Source organism: Pinus tabuliformis, chromosome 5_1 (assembly GCF_031772625.1).
Source record: "Pinus tabuliformis cultivar Carrire ecotype Pingquan chromosome 5_1, CPIR1, whole genome shotgun sequence".
Classification (NCBI taxonomy): domain Eukaryota; kingdom Viridiplantae; phylum Streptophyta; class Pinopsida; order Pinales; family Pinaceae; genus Pinus; species Pinus tabuliformis.
The window spans coordinates 3,926,929-3,953,420 of NC_142305.1; positions in this window are offsets into that span (position 1 = coordinate 3,926,929).

Below are 26,492 nucleotides of genomic sequence, written 5' to 3' on the forward strand. Positions count from 1 at the left end.
CTAAGTGGCACATTGGGATATGGATTGTGGTACAGACAGGAGGATGAGGTTGAGCTATGTGGCTTCACGGATGCAGATTGGGCAAGGAGCCCAACGGATAGAAAGAGCACATCAGGAGGGGTCTTCAGTATCGGGTCGACAGCAGTTTCTTGGTATAGCAGGAAGCAGAGATCCGTGGCACTCAGTTCAGCAGAGGCCGAGTATATGGAAGCAAGTTTGGCTGTATGCGAGGCTATATGGATGTGGAAGATTCTGGTCGGGTTGTTCAGTTCTTACTTGGAGCCTACTGTGATTTACTGTGATAACCAGAGTTGCATTAAACTCTTGGCTAATCCTATATTTCATGATAGATCTAAGCACATTGACATCAGATACCATCATATCATAGATTGTGTGCAGTGGAGAATCATGTTGCTTTCATACATTCCAACGAAGGATCAGGACGCTAATATATTGACGAAGGTGCTCACCAGGAGAAAATTCAAATACCACCAAGGCAAGATAGGGGTTGTTGATAATCCATATTTTATTGAGAGGGAGTGTTGAGAATGCAACAAGATGATGGAGCTTAGTGGAAAGAAGTCACCTTCACTAAGTGGGCCCGCAGGATATTTTTGGCGCAAAGTCTATTTTTAAACATATGGATCATGGTCTATGAGTTGCAGGATGCTATTTGTGGATGATTGGTCATGTTGGTAAAAATAGATGGACTTCTATTTTTAGACATATGGGCGGTTTCTATTTTTAGACTGCCAGGCTAAAAATAGAACAGTCGAATATTATTGTCTCATAATAATATTTGGACTATAAACATTATCTTATCCTCTTGGAGAACTTCAGTTTGAGCTACAGATGTGGCACATGCAGCTGTCAGAAGGAAATATGCTTTTCTTGTGGGTTAGTTGAGCTATTGCATGTAGGACTTCAGTTAGAACCCATGTGGTTGAGTTTCGGTGGAGTTGATTGTGGAGTTGATGGAGTTGTGTTCAGTTTGACTTGGTTGAACTAGTTGTACTTAGTCTAACTGCAAATATACTAGTGATGAGTGATGTGAATTAATTGTTAAATTAATTCACTAATTATTAACTCATAAAGCAACTGAAGAATACATCAGTTAACTCAGTGCATGCACAATTCAGTGGAGACAGGTGTTAGAGGTTGAGATTGCTATCAGTTGTGACTATAGTTGTGCATGATATTTGCACATGCATGGATGGAGATTGCCCATGAGGCTTGCGTAGTATAACCAAAGGAATTCGATTTCACAGAGTGATTGATTTTCTTGCAGGATTGCGCAGTGGAGGCAGGCAAACAGTGGAGGAGATTTGAGGCATCAAATCTGAGCTAGTTTGTGTGTAACAGGTGGAGATAGTACTGAGTACTTGTGAGGAGTATTGTACTATGTATTGTTACATGTTCTCTATCATTATAATATACAGATAGTGTGGGGTTTTCAGCTGTATGCTTTCCCCGGGTTACATATTGTGTTAATGTGTGCATGCGATTGATGTTTCAGTGTTTTTAATGCCGCTAAGTTGATGATCAACGTAGAGGAGGTTATGTATTGTGCATGTATTCCACAATAGTGTATAATCGGGATAATCTCTGTGAATAAGTGTCATATTATTCAAAATTTCTACAGGAGAAGGCTGAGAACTTTGGGCGGGAAGTCTAGCAAGGGAGTGGAATTGGCTATGGAAGGAAAATTGGCAATGGCAACATCATGGAGCTTAGGGATGTGTGGATGACTGGGTTAGGTCCTTCGTTTGTGTCTGGGGCAGAGGGTAAAGGGCATGCTAGCCAGGGTACACTGTTAACTAGTAAGTGGCTGCACTTATCAACCTGGGACTAGGGAGAAGAAGCAAGGCAGACTGATGCTGAGAGGAGGTGTCTAAGGCAAAGTGCAACCGCTGGTGCTGGTTGTGGGTTGGTCCCCTCTGGGGAATTGACCTGCGACCCCGAAAGGTCGGGCACTGCAACTGATAGGGGGGGTATGATGAAGGCAAGTTGGTGCGTTGTAATCCTACCACCTGTGTGAAAGCTCCCTGTCGTATTACGTTGAATTGTAACTGGAATGCAGTTTGTTGTAATGTACAAGGTCGGGTCAGAGAGACCATGGCATGACCTGCAAAAACCCGTGGTCGTGGAAGGAGGCCCCAAGCGACCAGAAAGGACACAGAACTAGGTCCATTAGAGGGACACAGAGGCAGGAAATCTGTTGAAAGGTTAATAAGTGAAGCAACAGTTGCCTACCGAGAAGGAACTAATGAGGAAATTCACAAAATGTTAGAGGATTGGGAAGAAGAAGTGAAGCAGGAGAGTGAGATAGACATGGAACTGGAGGATTGGAGAATCCTTGTCCCAGATCCTGGAAATACGAGGGGTAGAATCACTCAATTCAAGCAAACCCTCTACTTGTACTGGTTGATGAAAATCCTGTTGGGCAAGGTGATGGAACAAATTTTGGTGGGCATGGTTGTTACTGTCCAAGGCATGCCGAATTACAAACAGGAATTCCAGAAGGTGCAGTTTCAACTGCACAAATAGGATGTTTGACTTGGCCGAATTGAGAGGCACTTGCCTTGTATCTTGGTCCAGACTGAGCTGTCAGGGACGAATGCCAAGGATCCAGTGCCAGTGGAATCAACTTTTGTTGAACAACATGACTAGCAAGCCTACTTTTTAATGGTTTTGTTTATATATGAGGATAGATTTTACATTTCCTTATGCAAATATATATGTATGTAGATCTCTAGAGTATGGACAAGAACCTGAGACTTATATAGCTTGGATAGAAAGACTGAAAATATTTTGTTACTTGATGGCATACAATGCGAATATGTGGCCAACATACTTGGTTTCCCACTGGGCAAGATGAGGTCACCTAACTCATCTATGTGGTGTAAATTTGCTCTATAATTAATGAAAAAGGAGGATCTACCAAGCTTAAAAAAAAAATAAAAAAAATAAAAAAAATAAAAATAAAAAAAATTGACCATGACAAGCAAATGACTTATTAAATCTTGAATCTTGGTTTCAAATTTCATGGAACACTAACAATAAAATCACAGGAACCTAAAATCAAATGTCCTTGACCTGGACATGCCATAGCATTTGTATATATCAGATATGACTAAGGATATCTTATGGGACATATAAGATAACCAACATAGTAAAACTATTGAATGTTATCAACAAAAACTCAAAAATAGATTCATTAATATGGTTTATGTTATGATTTACATAATCTAATAAATATTATTGGATTTAAAAATAAAATATACATTTCACCGTATATATTTTAGCATTGCTTTGGATCATAGGTTATACACTAATATTAACAAGATTGAATGCATAGTATCTAAACCTTTTAAAAATTAAAATACTAAACCTATAATAAATGGACATTGTGGATCTCATAACATCATGTTATAGGATTATGTTATGATCAAGTCACAAAAGTTTCTATCTCTAGATAGGAATAGTCTCATAACACTATCTCACACCAAAAACTTGTCAATTCCATGATAGAAACACATTACTCACACCAAAAATTCATCAATTCCAAGCTAGAAACACATTACTCACACCAAATATTTGTCAATTCTAAGCTAGAAAAAGAGACTTATTATATTGATTATTTTATCTCCCTGAAAGGAATAGGTCCAGAAATAACCATTGTTTTTAACAATTCTAAAACATAAATTCTCTTATACATAATTCACACCAAAAACTTATCAATTCCAATCTAGAAGAAGATACTTATTGCGTTCATATTTTTTTCTCTTTGTATGGAATAAGTCCAGAAATAACAATTATTATAAACACTTCTAAAACAAAAATAGTATCTAACACATAAGTCACACCAAAAACTTGTTAAATCCATGCTAAAAACACATTACTCACACCAAAAACTTGTTAATTTCAAGCTAGAAGAAGAGACTTATTACATTGATATTTTGTCCCACTAGATGGAATAAGTTCAGAAATAACAATTATTATGAACAATTCTAAAACATAAATAGTCTCTAACACATAATCACACCACAATCCTATTAATTCCATGTTAGAAACACATTACTCACACCAAAAACATGTCAATTCCAAGCTAGAAGAAGAAATTTCTTGGATTTATATTTTACCTATCTAGAACGAATAAGTCCATCCTTTCACTCAAAAGTTTAGATAGCCAAGTTACTCAAGGTTCTCTCTGTCCTTGTTGAGGAGTAGGCCTTCAATAATATATGTGTGAGAGACATGAAGGTTATCCCTTTCCTTGTGAGCAACAGGCCTTCAATGATACTTATATGTGTGAAAGAAGGCTATCCCTTTCCATCCTAAGAAATAGGCCTTCAATGACATACATGTGTGTTTGTGACTATGTTTAAACTGTGTCTCTAATGACATGGATTTTCAAAACTAAGAATAAAACTCTTGAGGGGTACCTGATCGCCTACAAACAACAACCATGCATGAATTCCTACTGGGAATAGTAGATTTCCTCTTCACCGTTTTCAACCCACATAGCATAATTTGAAGCAATGAATGAGAAACAACTGCAGCTACAACTCCCACAAAGAATATGCACAAAAACATTAAGATCAAAACAATCATAAGCATACAAACAATGAAAACTATTAGAAAAACAAAACACTCTCCATGTTACTAAATATGCATACGACACTACAATGACACAAAATACCACACACCCACTTCCTCAAGTTCCAAATCCAAGCAATGAAATACTGCAAAAATAAATGAATCAGAATAGGGCCACTTGGAATACACAACAAGCTTGAAACCAAACACAGTAACAACCCCAGACCCCAGATTGTTGACCATGGCCACCAGAGCTACAACTGAGCAAGCTAAGCTCAGTACATGGAGAGCAACAATAGAAATATCAAACCATAATCTGCATCTTATAGACTATTGGCTTCCTCTCATAATCCCCATCAATAATTCTAGATTTAATCTCCATCAAGAATTCCAGAGTGGGAAACTAGAGGCCCACCCATGGTACTTGAATCCATCCAAATCCATATGCACATTTTTCCATCATCGATCTAAATTTGTACCTGTTTTTCAACTAGAATCCCATTGTTGTTTCTCATCCTTCCTCCTCACACCAAAATACTCAACAGAAAATTAAAACCAAGCCAAACAAAATAGAGGAGGCTAATAACAAAACCTTTTTCACACTGACTTTTTCTACATATTGTAAAGGGTAGAAAGATGGAGTGCACTTGATGAACATCAAAGAGATACTTTAATAATCTTTGCATCAAATAACTAGGAGTCTGCTTTGACAATATTATGACATCACATGTTTGGAGTTCTTTGGAACAAGTTTTTAGTCATTCTAACCCTTTTATTTTCCTCAATGTCTCATATCTTAACGCTGGTGCAAAAAGGGAATGATCCACTATCGAAATCTGGACTTGTCAAATAATTGTGATTGTTATATTTGCCCATACATGTGATTGTTATATTTGGAAAATTAACAGAACTTGTAAAAGCTTCATCCAATTGTCCAAATGCTAGACCCCACAACCATTTGAACCAACACAGTAATATTACAAGGAATTGGCGCATAACATATCGACTTTCCCTTGATAGATCCATTGTTAAATAAAATCCAAATCATGGGGAAGTGGTATTCCTAAATTGTATAAATGAAAAAATACACTCTCATTACTCACCTATAACTTGTCACTATACCTGCAAAATGTTAGAGCAAAATATTTTGGATACAAACCACCCATAATTTTCCCTTCATTGTATTTGAGAGGATAAGGGAATCAAACCCATATCTAGAGCATCATCCAAATGGTATTAATAAAGTGGGAGAGGTGTACCAAATTCAATTTCTTTTTTCACCTCCACCTGTACTCCTCCATGGATTTATCTATCCACTTATTCTCCATAAACCACAATTTTATACACATGTTTATTTATCAAGAGATGGGTGAAAGTTTTCAACACCTTGTTTTCTCTGAGACCCACTAAAATGACCTTTTTCTATTGTAGTAAAATTTACCATTGAATTGAGCTAAAAATCCCTCTTTCATAAACATATAAAACAAATATAAAAACCAAATCCGCCGTTAACAAAACTGAAAGGATTTTTCTATTTTACAAGTTACCGTATCCTACCGCTATTGGCCAACTCTTAATTCCATGATGCATGTGATTATTATTTAATTACGGCACATAGTTGTAGGCCAAGTGTTTCCTTTCTCTTAGATTTGTTGGGGAAGCTTCCTGCAAATATCCTCCATAAGATTTTAATTGTGTAGAACTGTAGTGCCAGGATGCCAACAATTATCTAACCATTATTAGTGATAAACCTCTTGTCAACTTCAAGCTCCGTGAATTCAACTTATTTATGTTATTTATGCAAGTGCCATAGGGTATTAATAATGTTTTAGGAAAATAATTGACCGTAAAAAATACGTTTTGCAAAATTCAAGACACGTCACAAGATACATTCATGAAAAATATTTAAACGTATTTAACAACCAAAATACCCTGTGATGACCATTTTTCCTGTCAAATTCCAACCCTGGTTATGACTAATGTCTTCTTTCTCGTAGTAACAAGGTTTTCATAGTTGTCATGGTTAGTAGTCGATTAAGGATAATATGCCTCTTATGTATCGAATTTCATAAATTATTGATGATAATTAATGTTCATTCAGACTGAAATGGTCTCTTGGATTTAGAAGGTAAGATATTACTTAAAAAAAAATAAAATTAAAAATTAAAAAAAAAAAAAAAAAAAAAAATAAATAAAATATAAAAAAATATATGCTTAAAGAGCATTAAAATATGTATTCCAAAATCATCATAGTTTTGTTGAGTTAAGAGGTCAAGAAGTTTGGTGGAATGGAAAATATTTTGAAATTTAAATTTAATGTGAGAATAAGTTGGACAATCTAAGAGAGAGTGTTTTTCATCTTCAACCCACTTAGTGTCTAATGTAGAGTCTCACTGTGTAGTTCATGAGAATTTGTTCTTATTTTAGCAATGTTTATTTTATTCTTTACACTAGCCAAGATAGATAGATAATTTTGATTTTCATGGTTTGGGTTGATCACCTCCTTATAATATCTTAGCTTCTTTTTGCCCTCTAATTCTTTATCACCCCAAAATTTCTCCTTAAAATTTGACTTAATCATATTTTTAGTAGCATCCTTATTTTCTAGAATGATCTCCTCATTTATCCCCCAATTATCAAGCCAAGGCTGGGCATCCTTATTTCATGCCTTTGGCAGCCTTATGTCATGCCTTCTTGAGCCAAAAGTGGTGGTTTTGGCTCGAATTAGAAGCAATTTTAGGAAACCTTTTGTCTTCCATGTTGTTTGACCTCTTCTTATACATAAGATACCTAGTCATAGGTATGCTTTTAAAGAGGTAAAGGCTTAGTTCGATGAAGAGGATATGATAGGGTGCATTTCCTTTAATCTTGAGATTGTATGTTATAAATTGCTTTTGGATTTGTTATATCTTCCTTCATGACTCTCTAGATATACCACAACCCCAAACCTCACATACATATAACATAATAGGGGTGACGAGAGTCTCAAAGAGGAGTTTATTTTTATCCCATATCCAAATATTTGTTGATTTACAATTGATTTCAACTCTATAATATGCTTTTCATCCTCCATTTATCCTTTTCTCAACATTGTGATTCCAATTAATCGTGTTATGGGTATTTGATAGCCATACCCATCTTTGCACATAAAGTTTAGAGGATTCTTAGTTGCTTGTCAAGATTGTAAGGACTCCTAGCTAAAACAAAAATATTCTCAACATAAAGAAGAATATTTATAACTATGCTAGTGATTGTGGGACCAACACAACCTACATCTTCCAAACACTCATCTAGCATATCGGTGTATATGCCAAAAAGGGTAGGTGACAAGGGATGTGCTTGCTTGACTTTGATATCATTCCTCAATTGTCCTATTCTTGGAAATAACATTCTCTTACAACCTTGTCACAAAAACCCTCAATTGAAGAGGAACCATTATTTCTTCCAACCTTTTCCATAGGTTTGTCCCAATAACAATGTCAACAACGTTTAAAAGTCAACAAAACAATATAAGAGATCAATTTTATTAATACAACACTCCTCCACAATGATCCTACGAGTAACAAGGTGGTCCATAGATAAATGATATCTCCTAGATGTAGCTTGACCTTTAGCTTTTTTGTCATGACTTTCAAGCCATAGACTAGTCTTCTTTTCTAAAATAATTCCATATAACTTGGCTAAATAAGAACTAATCAGAACATTCCCATAATTAAAAGGAATCCTTTTATTCCTAGTTTTAAAAATAAGGACAATAAGGCTTTGTAGTTAAATCTTAGAGAAACCCTATTTAAGTGCTAATTTGAAAAAAATATAAACAATTTTCAATTAAAAAATTCAATTTTTCATTTTTTTTTAATTTAATCTAAAATATTCAAAATGTAAATTTGAAGAAGGAATATATATATATAATTTGAAGTTTTTAAAAGTTATTTTTTGAAAATTAAATTAAAAGATTCAAAATGTATAATTTGAATATATATATATATATATATACATAGTTTGAAGCGTAAAGACTCTTAGTTAAAAGAACAATATCAACCACAAATGGTGTTAAGAAAATTGAACTTGTAGCCTCTCAATATAGAAGATGCTTTAATGACAAATGACAAAGACTCAACCAATTGAGCTAACTTTCAAGGCTTAATGAAAGACATATATATTCTAAATACATGTTTAAATAAATTTGTTAATGGTTCATAATGTGAAATTGTGTTCGGTCCTTTATCATTTACCATTTAAATTAATGGAAGCTAAAGAAAATATTTACTTGAAATTAAATAAAGAGTATTTTATATTAATATGATAATTATAAGTAATATTATAAGATTTAGTTGTAATGGAGACATATGAAGCTATTTTTACATTGAAAACAATAATTTTAATAATTTTAAATTGAAATTCTAACAAACTCATAGGGTGTAGAGCATGTGATGAAAGGTTTTTTATCAAGACACTCCATAGCAAAATGGTTATGAGTTCAAATTCTAGTAGACATAAATATAACCATGAATAGTAGAAATCCAAATCTACCCTTAGATTACAATTTCTCAAACTTCAAGTTAAAGCAACAAAAAAAACTAAAATTCCAACTAAATTTATGTGGTCAAATTTCAATAATAATAAATCTTAACAAATTGAAAAGTGTCAAAATTTTATAATGTTTCACTTTCTGGTGAAAGTGGAAAAAACGTCCTTATTTTATGGAGATTACATCTATAAAACATGTGCCAAATTTCAATAATAATAAATTTTAACAAATTGAAAAGTGTCAAAATTTTAAAATGTTTCACTCTCTAGTGAAAGTGAAATATTGTTTTTATTTTATCGAGATTACTTTTAATAAAACAATAGATTTTTAAAAATTTGAGTTTAAATTGTTTAATCTACATAATTCTAGTGCTTTCATAATTTTAATTTAATTCTCAGTAATTATTAGGTGGATAAAAAGAATTTAACCTCCATTAAAAAAAATTGTAGTAGTTAGGGATACAGGGTTGAGATTTATCTCAAAGTTAGTCACACCCTTTTGGTTTTTAATTTAATTATATTAGTTTTGCTTTTTATTTATGAAATTGAACTCTTATGGCTTATTGTTTCTTTAATATGTTTTTCTTGTTAAAGTATAAGTGTTTAACTCATATATTGTTTCTTTGTATAATTAATAATAATAATTTAAAATAAAGTTATATAAAAAATAAAAGCTCTACAATTTTGCATATATATATATATATATATATATACTCTCCCACTGTCTAGGTGGTCCAGACCTCACTCGATGAGGCTTTGAAGTTCTTTGAAAGTGCCCTAATCTGCCGATTCAATGGTTTTTGGCCACGGCTGACAGCTCTCCATAGTTGCATCTCGGAGGTATGGAAGCCTATAATTCCTGATGCAATTAATATCTACCCATGTGCTAGGGGTTTCTTTATAGTATATTTTGAAAACCCTGAAAGCAGATAATGTATTCTAGATTCCGACCCTTAGTTTTGGGAAAACTCAAGCCTATTCATGAAGCTATGGAACCCATCATTCAATCCCTCGACAACAGTCATAACCTCAGCACCGGTTTGGGTGAGATTGCCAAACCTACCCTTCCATCTCTATAATTTCTCTTTGCTAAAAGCCATTGGAAATGCAATCGGGAAATTTTACTGTAGGTGCCCAGAAACTGAGGAATATGCTAGAACCACCTATGCATGCATCTGTGTGGAAATGGACTTTAGCGCAGGATTCCTAGCTGAAATACACCTAACAAGTAAAGACTATGTGTGGAACCAGAAACTCAATTATGAAAGTGTCCTCTTTAGATGTCGATCCTTCTTTGAGACAGGCCACTTAGCCAAAACTTGCCCAAAAGCCTCTCAGAAAAAATCTGCTAGAAAAAATCACCACAGATCTACATGGTGGGAAGGAGCGCAAAAAGAACACTACACTGTCATTGAAGAAGAATACTCTCGAGAAAACTCTGAATCACAAGAAATTGGGCAAGAAAGAAACAACTCTCAATACAAGCAAGGGGAAAGCCCCACCCAACAACAAAAGAGTGAACTCGACAACCCCTCAAGCATCAACAGTTATGAGGATTTGAATATTGCACAAAATAAATCTTCATTTAATAGCAAAGCAGATCTCCTAGACCAAACTTCTTCTACGACTATCTTCAAAAGGATGAACACAATAGATCGCGAAGCTAAGACACCAATGTCCCAAGGACCAGAAGAGATGAAGGAGATGCAAGATAAAGAAAGTTGGAAGATCGTAGAGAAAAAAAAGAAAGCTACAGCACCAATCTCGCTAAGAAAGACAAGGAACCAGACAATTAAAAACTAAAAAAATTATAGGTCCGATAGACAAATTTGGTCTCAGTGGACGTTAACCACCACCGCCGCCACCACCACCACCACCATCATCATCATCATCATCATCATTATATATATATATATATATATATATATAGAGAGAGAGAGAGAGAGAGAGAGAGAGAGATAACCTGTCTAGATTCATCTTAACTTTGGATCTACCAAGCACGCAGAGAGATTAAATCTCTTGAGGTGCAAACCTCTTTTATAGTGAATAGAGAATTGATCCCTCTTAGCGTTTGGTAAATCCACAGTTAACATGGATCTAACCTGGTTTAGTTAAATTTTATGATTTTCTTTAATTTTGGCAATGTGAGATATATTATGAGACAACTGTCTTGATATTTACCATAGTTTGATGTTTATTGATATTTACCAACCATTTAATTTATAAACTTTTTTATAATGACTTTGAACTTTCAAATAAAAATTAACTCAATAAAGAAATAAAGAAATTTGTTGACTCATGAAAAGGACATAAACAATAAAATAATTTTAAAATGCTAAAAAAAATTCTAATTAATTTTTTTGGCATAATGAAAAAAAATCAAAATTATAAAAAAATATTTTCATGTATATATTATATTTATATATAAATTTAAAATTTTAACAACTTTTTTGAGATCAAAATCATAATTTAAAAAAATAAACATAGTAAAACATTTAGCTCAAATCTTTTTCAGCACAAAAAAAAGCTATATGATTGTATTATATGCATCCAACATATATGTACAACAATTCATATGGGGACCTTCATATATGGTTGTATATAGAGGATCAAAACCACATGGAGAGAAAGGATTTAAGGAGCCATATCAGATCTGAAACAGATAGGACATATGGATAAATATTGCTAGTAGCTCCTATGCACAAAGTGTTAAGTCAAAAGTCGGTCCCATATGCCAAAAAAGTTTATGAAACAAAAAACAACATAGGAGTCAAATGTTGAGGAGAATAGAAAGTCATACCATATAGACTTCACAATATAGAAAATTATGTACTCGACATGGAAAAGTCTTGGATCTGATGAGAGATGTTGTCCACTGTTAATTGCATCCTCCATATACCCTATGGGGATGATAGCCCCAGTTTTGATCAAGGATCTGCCCTCCGGTTTTTATCCCTAGCAATGTGGGAAATTGTGTAGTCCTTTCTGGTGCTCCACAAGCCCTCAATCCTGTTCAACCATCCAGAGAGGTGGATATTTCTAATGATATGTTTAGAAAAAACATGGTCGATGATGACACTCGAATCTCCAAATATATGGAGCTTTTGTATGCCAAGGAAGTCACTTATAGATAGGAGACCAGCCAGGGCCATGACTTCTGCTTTATTGTTAGTTCCAGCTCCACCGTTCCAATGGATGTCATAAAATTGACCTTCCTCAATGATAATGAACACTCCGTAGGCACATGTGCCATGTTGAGCAGCTCCGTCAAAATATGCATAAGGATGATTTAGCTCAAATCTTTATATATTAAAGATGAAAAATATTGTTTATAGAATAGCATATGTGAATTGTGTTTTATATTTATGCTTCATAAACATGAACTCATCCAAACTTTATAGGGTCACATCCAATAAGACGATATGAGAAGTGTTATTTTGTCAATTGTCTTGATAGGTTTTGGTAATTTGAAATCTGAGGTGTGAATTGTATTTCCTATTTGTATTTTGTATACATGAATATACCCTTATTTTATGGAATCACATTTAATCATAATTTGTTATTTATTATATATAATTTTGAAAAAGGCTAAATTTTGGTTTCGGTGATGATTATATAGAAAAATTTAAAATATAAAGTTTTTGTTTTTTGTTTTTTTGGAAATTAAATATTATTTATAAGACTAGTTTATATTTATCTTAATTTTGGATATATTAATTTCTAAAAAGATTATATTTAAGATGAGTTTATGCCAATTTTTAAGAGGATTAGATTTTAGATGGGGCTAGATTATTTTAATTTCCCTCTTTAAATAGATTATATTCCACATTAATATCATGGGTTCTCAATACCATGAGCCATTTTTATTTTTATTTTTATTTTTATAGAGTTATTTTTATTTTATTTTGACGGAACTAAAATGTTTATAATACATTACGTTACAACATATTTACCATATTTGGTCCCAATAATATGAAATATGTAAATTGTATTTTGTATTTATATTTTGTATACATGAATATATTTTCATTTTACGAAGTTAAATTTAAATAATAAAACATGATATATATATTATTTTGCATTTGTATTTTATGTATGTTTACGTTTAAATAATAAAACATTGTTTTATATATATATGATGATGATGATGATGATGGTTAACATCCACTGAGACCAAACTTTGGTCTATCGGACCTAAAGAAACAAATTATTTAGTTTGATTTAAGATTTTATTCCTATGCTCAAAAAGCTTGGAGAGAAGCCTCCCGAGCTCACTATAATTTTGACATCGTAAAAGGCTAGGAAGGTTAGTGTTGCGACAAAGATTATGAAACTGAGATCTAATGTGGTTGTACGCGGGGCACTCTAAGAGGAAGTGGTTTTCATCCTCGATGTTCCTATTCTCACAGAGATGGCAGATCCTTTCCATCCATGGTGTTTTAGGAACTGCCCAACGACCTGTTTCACTATGGAGCTCATGAGAGTTCATTCTAATCTTTGCTATATTAATTTTCTTCTTTGAGCTAGTTAAAATAGAGAGATGCTTTTGATCTTCTAGGGTAGGGTTGATGACCTTCTTATAATAACTTAATTTTCTTTTAGCCGCTAAATCTTTCTCACACCACATTTTTTCTTTGAACTTAGAAGTAACAATATTTTTAATATTATTAATGTTTTGCAATGCATCATTCCCATTGATATCCCAATGGTTTAACCAGGCCCTCATGTATTTATACCACCCCCTTTTGAGCCTTAGGTGGTTTTGGCTGGAATTTAAGGCTAGCTTAGGAAGTCTATGATCTCCTATGTTATTGTGTTTGTGCTTGTACAATAAAATCCTAATCATAGCTAATATATATATATCTATATATAATGGTTTTGATATTCAAATTCAAGTTTCTGTGATCCATATTTTAAATATTTGAAAACATTTTCGAAAGAAATCACATTGGTAGATTTAGGGCGACGCCTTTCGAACCAACCTGTGTGGTTCATCATCAGGACAAGTTGAAAAATCAGATCATAGCGGTAAGTTAAATAGGGAGATAAGGCGTTCTAACGGCTATAGGGAAAACAACTATAATTGACTGGATAAGAAAAGGGACAAAATATTTTTATTTATTATCAATTAATAATTAAATAATTAAATCAAATTAAATATTAACTCTAATATATAATTAAATATATAATTATATAAAACTATCATGACCCAAAATATATAAACAAAAATAATTAAAAAAAGGATTATAACAAACTCTAAACTAACCAAAACAAAATTCAAAGAAAAAACAATATTTTAGTCAAAGGGGAAAAACATATTAAAAGGTAATAGAAATGATAACAAATATATAAATATTATTAATTAATTATAAACTAAAAAGGGGAGGAAAATATTATCCACCTTGAATAAGGTGGATTGTTAGAAGAAGATGTTGGATCACTTGGAGAACAATGGTAGCTATAGAAAACTTGATAAGAATCCCTTAAAAAGGATCTCTAGAGCGGTTTCTCTCGCTATAAAATCCAGTAGCTCGGTTAGCTCCTTTAGCCATAAGCTTATCGAGAGTAGCCCCATCACTCCTAGGATCTATGGACTTCTGAAAATCCATAAGGAGGGAGTCCCCCTTAGACCCATTGTTAACACCATAGGTGGGCCAACATACCTTTTAGCTAAATATCTAGCCTCAAAGCTTAAGCCCCTTGTTGGCCTCACGAAGTCGTTTGTCAAAGACTCCTCGTCATTTGTCAATGAGTTGAGGGACATGAATTTTGAACTTGGAGACATTTTGGTAAGCTTTGATGTGGTCTCCTTGTATATTAATATCCCCATCAAAGAAGCCATGGATGTCATCTTTCGCCTTACTGATCCCAACATTGCTAGATTAGTCGAGATTTGCCTCACTTCTACTTTTTATTGTTTCGAAGGTGAATTCTATGAACAAACCTGTGGTGTGGCCATGGGCTCACCCTTGTCCCCTATTGTTGCTAACCTGTTTATGGAATACTTTGACTCCAAAGCCTTAGCCTCAACTATTTTTAAACCTAAGCTTTGGAAAATATCTGTAGACAATACTTGCACTATTTGGCAACATGGTCTGGATAAGTTAGATCTCTTCTTTCAACATCTTAATAATCAATCTAACTCCATAAAGTTTACCATGGAGAAAGAAGTTAATGGTTGCCTCCCTTTCCTAGATGTCCTCATTTCTAAGAAAGAAGAAGACTTATTTTCCCATTAGGTGTTTCAGAAGAAAACTCATATTGAGCAATATCTTCATGCTAGATCCCATCATTTCCCTGCTTAGAAGTTGGGTGTTCTCTGCACTCTAGCTACTTGTGCTATGAGGGTTTCTGATGTCAACCATTTTTCTAAAGAGAAATCCCATCTCTTGAAGGTTTTTGTTAATAATGGTTACAGTAAGAAACAAGGTCTTAAAGCCTTCCTCAAAGCTAGCAAAATTCCTAAGGTTAAGAAAGACCCTAATGATCATAGTTCTAGAGCTCACCTCCCCTTCATCCAAGGGACGACTGACAATATTGCGAGAGTCCTTAGGAAGCATAATTTTACCTCTACCTTTTCACCCCTAAACACCATAAGATGTTCCTTAAAATCGGCAAAAGACCATGTGGACCCTAAAGATATGAAAGGTGTTTATGTCATCCCATGCTATTGTGGAACATCATACATTGGTGAAACAAGCTGATCTATTAATCGAAGGGTTAAGGAACACACTGTTGATATGAAGCATGAGAGGACCTGCTCTTCAACCTTAGCAGAGCATGCAGAGAAGAGCAAACATTAGATATGCATTGAGGAGGCAAAGGTCATTGTGAAGATTTCTCACTTTCATCACTGTAAATTTAGGGAAGTCGTAGAAATTGAGAGGCCTAGTAAGCTTAATAGGGACGACAATTGGAAAATCAGTAGTTGCTAGATTCCAGCCCTTTCCTCTTAGTTTCCTTTCCTTTCTTCACTCTTTTTCATCTTTTCAGTTTTGCTTTTATTCTTATTTTTTCCCCCGGGGTTCATTTGTCCTCCTTTGCGCTTATTAACCCCCCCCCCCCCCCCCCCCCCCCCCTAGTTTTATTTTTCTTATTATTTCCATCACACACACACACACACATATAGATATTTGTTTCTCCTTTGGAGCCTAAATCTTCGAACAACTATAAAAAATAAAATAAAAATTAAAAATTAAATTAAATTAAACATATTACATTTAAATTTATTTTATAAACAAAGATAATATTTTTCTCATCTTTTTAGTTTATAATTAATTAATAATATTTATATATATGTTATCATTTCTATTACCTTTTAATATGTTTTTCCCCTTTGACTAAAATATTGTTTTTGCTTTGAATTTTGTTTTCGTGAGTTTAGAGTTTGTTATAATCCTTTGTTTAATTATTTTTATTTATATATTTTGGGTCATGTTAGTTTTATATAATTATATATTTAATTATATATTGGAGTTAATATTTAATTTGATTTAATTATTTTATTATTAATTGATAATAAATAAAAATATTTTGTCCCTTTTTCCTATTCATTCAATTATAATTGTGTTCCCTATAGCTGTTAGAAGGCCTTATCTCCCTATTTAACTTACTGCTATGATCTGATTTTTCATTTTGTCTTGATGATGAACCACACAGGTTGGTTCGAAACGCATCAGACCTAAATCTATCAATGTGATTTCTTCCGAAAATGTTTTCGAATAATCAAATTATGGTTTTGGCCGGTCATTAGGAAATTAGACTAGCTAGAGAGCAAAGCTTTAATTTGAAAAATTACAAAAAAGCAACATTGGTTGTACCATTTATGTTCGAGCTTGCTAACATATTTAGTGACAATGATATAAACACAAACATGTTGAATATAAATTGTAAACTACAAAGAAGAAAAACACAAAATAGATAACATATTGTCCCAAGGATGGGAGATCATACTGATAAAAATTAAAACCATGAAAAAAAATCAAGATAAGGTAGATACTTAGATAGGTTTTGTTGAGGTCCCTTGCAAGGTTGGACCCTTTCCTCGGTCAGAATGGCCTCAATTCAGGAAAGTCTTAGTGGCATATCCTGATGCTTGATGCCTAGATCTTGATGCTCCAACTGTAGCTCATCCAAATTGATGTAGGGGCATCTGACCCCCCTTAATCAAAATGCAAATTTTGAAGCAGAGCAAGGAGGAGACGTGGACCATCGGAGCAAACTGGGGAAATTTTGTTTAAAACAAAGTAAATGATGGAATGGATAAAAGTCTCGAGAAGACTTGATTTAATGTAATCTACCATATATATCCATATAGCGAGTTGTAGAGAGAATTAAGGGTTGTTGAGATATTTGTGAGAGGAGATAATGGAGAGATTTGATCGGATCCTTCTAGTGATCCGATCCAATATTTCATATATATTTGATGAACCTGCATGTTTAATAGGAGATAGAGATGAGACAGAGTGATAGAAAAGATTGTGTAAACCAGAGTGATCAAAATGTAGTCGAGGGGAGAACTGTGACTAAGGCTGAAATGCCTTAGGATGTAATCGTACTGTGTATAATGAATAGATGCGTGTTGTGTGGATTTCCGTGTGTGTTTATGTAATAAGGCCTTTTTGAGTTATCTGTGTATATATGCGATGATGGCTTAAATCTTGTTTGTAAGTGTGTTGATCGACCATCGATCACTGTAGGATCGATGGCGATCCAACGATATTGAATTAACTGTTGTGTCGTGTGTTAAACAGAGTGTGACAGAGGAAAACCTGAGAAAGGCGTAAATCCATCAATCGCAAGAGAGATCGAGTCTAAGAGGAGGTTAGAGAAACAATGCACAAGATCCATTGGATCTCATAGATCAATGATCATCGCATGGTAGAGATGTGAGGGCGTTAATTTGCAAAGAAGTGGTTTCTCAACAAAAAGTGGTATTTTGGGCGACCTCAAAACCATAAGTGGTAAAAAGGAGTAATCACCCAATTCCATTCAGTTGAGGACACGTAACACTCGGGTGGAGGGAGGAAACCGCTTTATCGGGTGGTTAATCTCTGTGCTTGTTGTCTACCCAAAATCAATGTCAACTATCGGATATGATGGAGAAATATCGACGGTGGAGGATCGCCATTTTGTTTTGTTGATCAGGTGAAGTCCTACCATTGGATCGAGCACCAGATCGACAGCCAAGATTTAATCACTAATCGCATTTTGGGAAGGTTAAGTGACGGCGTGGTGGAATGCCAATATGTGATGGGCCGATGTGCCAATAGCGATGGAGCACCGATTGAAGATCGGAGAATGCAGAGGTCGGAGAGCGCTGTAGAAAGGATTGGAGGAGCGGACCCGACGATTTATGAATGCGGGTTTATAAATTTTGAAGTCCAACGACACGACACAACAGTTAATTCGATATATTGCTATATGGGTATATATGGCAGATTACATTAAATCAAGGAGAGCTCGAGAAATCCCTTCTACCCTACTAGAGGAGCCTTGATGGATCCTAACCCGCTAACATGACATGCTAGAGGGGAGAGTAGAGAACCTGGGAATCAAGAGAATGTGAAGGATACTAATTAGAGCTTCACTAGAGCAACAAAGAGGGGGAAGAGTGAAGAAGCAGCCGCGGGGGAGAGGATTACAAGTTCGTGCATGAGGGGAGGGTTACACAAGATGGAAGGCGCAGGGGTGGGCTATAACACAGAGGGATAAGAGGGTCAAGGGATGGAAGAAGTAATGGGCTCCCACATTCGTTAACAAAAATACAACTACCAGAAAGAGAACCAAACAGACAATGCCACCGAGAGCAAACCATGCAAACAAGACCATGTGTTGGTAATTAAATTTTAAGGATAAACCAATAATCTAAGTTATTGCGCAAAGAACTACAATGGAGACAAGTGCCACGAGTACCTCTATGAGTGGGCTTGGAGAAATATCACCAGAGGATCGTTGAATCCACACTTCTACATTAGCCTGGTCGACATAATGGGAGCTCATTGCAAGCATGGTCCACCACCTAGCATGAAATTGCCCATATTACTTTATTTCCACCCTGCACAAACATTATTGGTCTTCCTTAAGAGGAATGACAAAGTACCAAAGGATAGCCTCATTGGGGGAGGCTAGGTCAATAAGACCTAACCTTGCCCCCTATGGAAAGTGGAAACAATAATTCGACAACGAAAATTTACTACCAAGCCGAAGGAAGCACAAAGAGAGCGGCTTAAGCTCAATTCATCTAGGACGGCAATGATGTCGCTTGCCTTAGACATTGTTGTAAATCCTTCTAAAACTTCCCATACTGTCAACTTTTTGCAATGAATGCAAGATGAAAACTCTCATTACATGGATCAACATGAGATCAAAAAGTTAATCAAACTAAGAGTAAGATGACCACACCTTCCTACCTCAATTGATTGAGATGATGACAATAGATCCATTCCCAAATACATCTTGCATTTCTCATCTTATTTAAAAAATAAATTCAAAATCTTAAAACATTCATCCTTTTATATTATTTTACACTAAAATTTAATATTATTCCTACCATAAAATATATTTATATTTATATATTATATAAATAACTCTGCTCCGAAATATGTGTTATTTAAATTTATAAACAAATCCAAACTCAATTTTGTGGTCCAAAGTTACATGATTGATGTAACAACCCCTACCAAATACAATGGCACCACCCCATTACTATAGCAACCCCTACCAGATACAATCACACCGCCCCACGCAAAACCTACACCCACACAAATTTATATAAACAAATTTTATACGTGCCTTGGCTTTTACCCCTTCAAATCAAATCGAAATGCAAAATTCTCAATAACTAGTGTTTAGCACACGACATGGTTTTGTTGCATAGTGTTTAACACATTGTTATAAACATATTATACCTCATGTTTAAAAAACTTTGTTGTTTTTTCTTTATATAAAATTATTATATTTTAAAGCAAAACATTTTGGGAAAAAGTGAAATTAGTGAATTGTGTTAAAAAAATAATCAAATGGCAAGCTTTACGTATTAAATTTTTCCTCGCTCGTATTATATTTGTTTATTAAAACTTTCTTTTCTCGAAGTTTAATTGACTCTTTCTAAACAAGGTAAAGTCAAAATTATTAGTATAACTTAAATACGATACCATCAGTGTTGTCACGCCCCTATACCTGCGGTAGTCTTTCAACTACTTATAGCGAGGTGCGGCACCACCAAACACTTTCTTTTTACCAATACTTGTGTTCATGGACTACGCCTAACTACTTGTCTACTTAGTTTGTGTTTCTCAACCAAGTATTAATATTATTCCTTTATACCAATGAACACCCATACACATTCATTACCCACAACAATTATAAATAACAAGACAATTGCAACAGTATAAAGGGAGGGGCAACTCCCTGAACAATGAGTCTACCCGAATTCAATATATTATTCAACTTTAAATATTTACAAGTATACTTGGGAAACACCAAGTTTCATACTTAGCCAATTTTACAACATGTCACACTTTTGTGTGCCAACCGAGTTCCTTACCCAAGTTGGGCAGGTGCACCCTCACACGGACCGCCAACCGCACTCCTCAACCGAACTTCGTTCACCCTTACACGACGGGCGGGCGACCTTACCCGAGTCACCCGTTCACCCTGCACGATGGGCGGGCGACCTCACCCCAGTCACCCATGTCTCCACTGAACGGCGAGCGCCTTCCCACACTCGCGCCTTCACCCGATACAAAACTCGTGCTTCACCATGTGCGTTTGCCCAAGAGCGGGCACATTAAGCCCTGCGCCTCTTTGCGACCTACTGCACCTCTTCGCACTTCTTCTTGTATCACCGAAAGACTTGTGTTCGAATGTGTGATCGAATTGATGCTCCAAATGCTCCAACAGCTTTGTTACTTATACGAGCAGTTGGGTGAGTCGAGCTGCCCAAGCCGACTCGACCACCGCGTGCCAAACGCCCCTACATAATGCTAATACGCTCGTCCATTGTTGGTCGGCCAACAATCCATTGCCCAAATTGTTTTTCTATGTGAGTCGGCCCGTGGGTGTCTCCAAACATGTCTCCACGCTATAAATCCATCATCGCTCAACCTTTCGTGCGCATCTTTACCATGTAACTTTGCACACTTGCCTTGAGCTGTTCGCACTTCACACCGGCGGTTATGTCTTGGACCGCAGTTCCTTACAAGTATTATCAGGGTGTTATCATCCTTTATCATGAAGGTTTATTTTAGTAAATATTTGATATATGTGAGAGTGGAGATTTTTATAGTTATTTTGGTCTTGAAAATAATTGTAAAACGACAAAACTCATAATGTGGGATAAAAAGAAGTTCCTTTTTGAAACTTTAGTCACTCCTGTTATTTTATATGGATGTGAGGTCTGGGGTTGTAGTATCTCTAAAGAATCCTGGAGAAAGATTGAGCAAATCCAGAAGTGTTTTATAACGTATAACCTGAAAATTAAAAGCAATACACCCTATCCTATTCTCCTTATAGAAGTAGGCCTTTCCCCTATCGAGAGCCTAGCTATGACTAGGCTTCTAGTGTACAAGCACAAACTCAATAAAATAGGAGATCATAGACTTCCTAAGCTAGCTTTAACTTCTAGCCAAAACCACCTAAGGCTTAAGCAGGGGTGGTATAAAGACACGAGGGTCTGGTTAAACCATTGGGAGATCAACGAGAATGATGCATTACAAAACATTAATAGCATTAAAAATATTGTTACTTCTAAGTTCAAAGAAAAAATGTGGTGTGAGAAAGATTTAGCAGCTAAAAAAAATTAAGTTATTATAAGAAGGTCATCAACCCCACCCTAGAAGATCAAAAGTATCTCTCTATTTTAACTAACTCAAAGAAGAAAATTAATATAGTGAAGATTAGAATGAACTCTCATGAGCTCCATAGTGAAATAGGTCATTGGGCAATCCCTAAAACACCATGGATGGAAAGGATCTGCCATCTCTGTGAGAATAGGAACATCAAGGATGAAAACCACTTCCTCTCAGAGTGCCCCGTGTACAACCACATTAGATCTCAACTTCATAATCTCTGTCGCAATATTGACCTTCCTAGCCTTTTACGATGTCAAAATTATAGTGAGCTCGTAAGGCTTCTCTCCAAGCTTTTTGAGCATAGGAATAAAATCTTAAATCAAACTAAATAATTTGTTTCTTTAGGTCCGATAGACCAAAGTTTGGTCTAAGTGGACGTTAACCATCATCATCATCATCATTATATTGTTTGAGATTTTCGAATATGGATAAAAACAAAATTACACAAATTTCAAATAATATAATAAAAAAATATCTAAGTTCATTTTACTAAAAACTATATTACATTTATATTATTATAATACATTAAATTAATATAATAATATACAAATCACATATAATACATTAAAGTAATATAATAATATACAAATCAGATAAAACAATTTAGTTACGAACTTAACCTAGGTGAGTAGCATTAACATTTTTAGTTCCAATCAATGAAGCTATCCTCAATAAACAAAATAATCCTTACTTAAACCAAATATGGTGATTACCAATTTTTTTTCAACATTTCTTTGTAGCACATTGATTCTATATACATTTAAAATCTATTTTTAAAATGTTATTTATAATAAATTTATTTTTTTAAATGTTATTTATAATAATTTGTTTGATTTTTGTTAGCAAAAACAAACAAACAAATATGTTCACTAAAAATCAAAAGCTCATTTCATCTCAAAATCTCTTTTTTATGAAGTTTTATTATATTATAATTTAGACTTATGTGATCTATATTTTGATTGCAAGAATTTTATTTTGGAAAAGATCACATCAAAATTCATTTGTCAACATGATGCTTTGTTAAGACACTCCTTATGTGAAGTCGGTTCAATTCCTCACCCCGATCATGATGATGCATTGGACATAATGAAGATGTAGTATTTCCAAGTTATATATATATATATATATATATATATGATCACCCCGATCATGATGATGTATTGGACATAATGAAGATGTAGTATTTCCAAATTATATATATATATATATGTGATCTTTTTATATATAGATCTTGTTTTATATATATATTATATATATATATATATATATATATATATATATAAGATTTATATATAACAAGATCACATTATATATATATATATATATATGATCTTGTATATATAATATATTGTTTTATATATATATATAAAACAAGATTTATATATAACAAGATCAATATATATATATATATATGTGATCTTGTTATATATAAATCTTGTTATATATATATATATATATAAATAAGATCTATATATAAAAAGATCACATTATATATATATATATATATATATATATATATAATTTGGAAATACTACATCTTCATTATGTCCAATACATTATCATGATCGGGGTGAGGATTGATTTTGATAAAATAAATAAATATTCATCTAGTTTTGACTAAGTAAAAGAATATTTTTTTAATTAAAGATCACATTAATAAATTTCTTTAATTAAAAAAATATTCTTTTGCTTAGGCAAAACTAGATGAAATATTTATTTATTTAATCAAAATCAATCGTCACCCTGATCATGATGGTGTATTGGACATAATGAAGATGTAGTATTTCCAAGTTATATATATATATATATCTATATATATATATATAACAAGATCACATTAATAAATTTCTTTAATTAAAAAAATATTCTTTTGCTTACTCAAAACTAGATGAAATATTTATTTATTTAATCAAAATCAATATTTATTTATTTACGTGTTTCAAATCTTAATATTTAATTATATATTTATGTAGTCTAAACATATTTAATTATAGATTTATTGTTTCACTTTCCAATATGGACAGTGAAAACCTCCACACAAGTCTCAAGTAATATAACATAGTGTTTATATTTCTTCACAATTAAAAAATATTTAGGTTCATTTCTACTTCCCTAAATAATTTTTTTAATACATATTTTTAAATAAAATGTTTTTAATTTTAATTTTTAAAATAAAGAGAAATGGTAAATAAAATATATTATTATTCATTTTACTAGAAATTATATTGCATTTATATTACTATAATACATTGAATTAATATAATAGTATACAAATCACATCAAACAATTTAGTTAGAAACCTAACCTATGTGGATAGCATTAACATTATTAGTCCCAACCAATCAAGCTATTCTCAATAAACAAAATAATCCTTACTTTAACCAAATATGGTAATTACCTAATTAATGAATCAATTGAACCAATTATTTAAAATAGAATTAATAAACATAATAATTAATCCTATAAATAATAAAATTATTCAATTAAGTTATCCCCTTGAATAAATAAATTAATTAATTAAAAAATTAATAATAATAAATAATAATTTAATTAATTAAATAAATAAAAAGATAAGATTCTTTTGTTTACTAACATATATATATATATATATATATATATATACCCTAATTATAGCTCTCGGATACATCATTAAGATCTTAAGAATATCTATTGACGCATCCTCCCCTGATGATGGACTCACTTGGTAGTCCGAAACGTTGGGTTCATAAAACTCTACAACAGGTCATTCCTCCTCTACCTAAAACTATCTTCACCTGTATGGATTTATTATTTTAAAAATTACCAAATTTTTCAACATCTTTGTAGCCCATTGATTCTATATACATCTAAAATCTATTTTTTTGAATGTTATTTATAATAAATTGTTTGATTTTTGTTAGCAAAAATGAACAAACAAATATCTTCATTAAGAATCAAAAGCTCATTTCATGTCAAAATCCCTTTTTTATGAAGTTTTATTATATCATAATTTAGGCTTATGTGATCTACATTTTGATTGCAAGAATTTTAGTTTGGAAAAGATCACATCAAAATTCATTTGTCCACGAGATGCTTTGTTAAGACACCCTTTGATGTGAAGTCATTGGTTCAATTCCTGGCCCGGATCATGGTGATATATTAGACAAGATGAAAATGTAGTATTTCTATCTATATATATATATATATATATATATATATATATATATATAGATATATATATATAATATATATATTATTAGCACAATCACATTAATAATTTTTTTTTTTAATTTTTCTTTTTTATATTTATTTATTTTTTTAGTCAAAACTAAATGAAATATTTATTTATTTACTGAAAATCAATATTTATTTATTTATGTGTTTCAAAACTTAATATTTAATTATAGATTTATGTAGTCTAAACATATTTAATTATAGATTTATTGCTTGAGACTTTCGAATATGGACAGAGAAAACCTCCACACAAGTCTCAAGCAATATAACATATTGTTTATATTTCTTCACAATTAAACAAATACTTTAGGTTCATTTTTACTTCCCTAAATAATATAATATTATACAAATCACATCAGACAACTTAGTTAGGAATCCAATTTAGGTGGGTAGCATTAACATTATTAGTCTCAGCCACTCAAGCTATCCTCAATAAATAAAATAACCCCTACTTTAACCAAATATCGCAATTACCATTTTTTTCAACATTTCTTTGTAGCCCATTTATTCTATATACATCTAAAATCTATTTTTTTTTAAATGTTAATTATAATAAATTGTTTGATTTTTGTTAGCAAAAACAAACCAACAAATATGTTCATTAAGAGTCAAAGCTCATTTCATCCCCAAATTCCTCTTTTATGAATTTCTATTATATAGAATTTAATTTTTTATGATCTATATTTTGGTTGCAAGATTTTTTTTAAGAAAAGATCACATCAAAGTTATCTGTCCATGGGGTCTTGGATTGACAGTGATCGGGTGCTCTGTTAAGGCACTCTTTGATATGAAGCCATGGGTTCAATTCCTTGAACCACCTGATTGGGGTGATATATTGGACATGATGAAAATGTAGTCCTGCCAAGCTTATATATAATATATATATATATACATATAAAATAAATATTATTAGCACAATCACATTAATAAATTTCTTCAATTTTCTCTTTTATATTTATTTATCTTTTTAGTCAAAAAGTGAAGAAAATATCTAGTCAAAACTAAAAAAAAATATTCATTTTCTTAAACAAAACTAAATGAAATTCGAATTTAAGCTTCTGTGATCCATAATTTGTTAATTCATGAAAATTTTCGGAGAAAATCACATAGAGAATATTTGGTCGACGCATTTCGAAACAACCAGTGTGGTTCATCTTCAGGACAAGATGAAGAGACAAATCTTAGATGAAGGTTAAATAAGAAGATAGGTCAACCTGACTGTTAGGGGAAAAATGGCTATATTTGACTCAGGAGGGAAAATTATAAAAATAATATTATAAAACAACTGAACTGCTA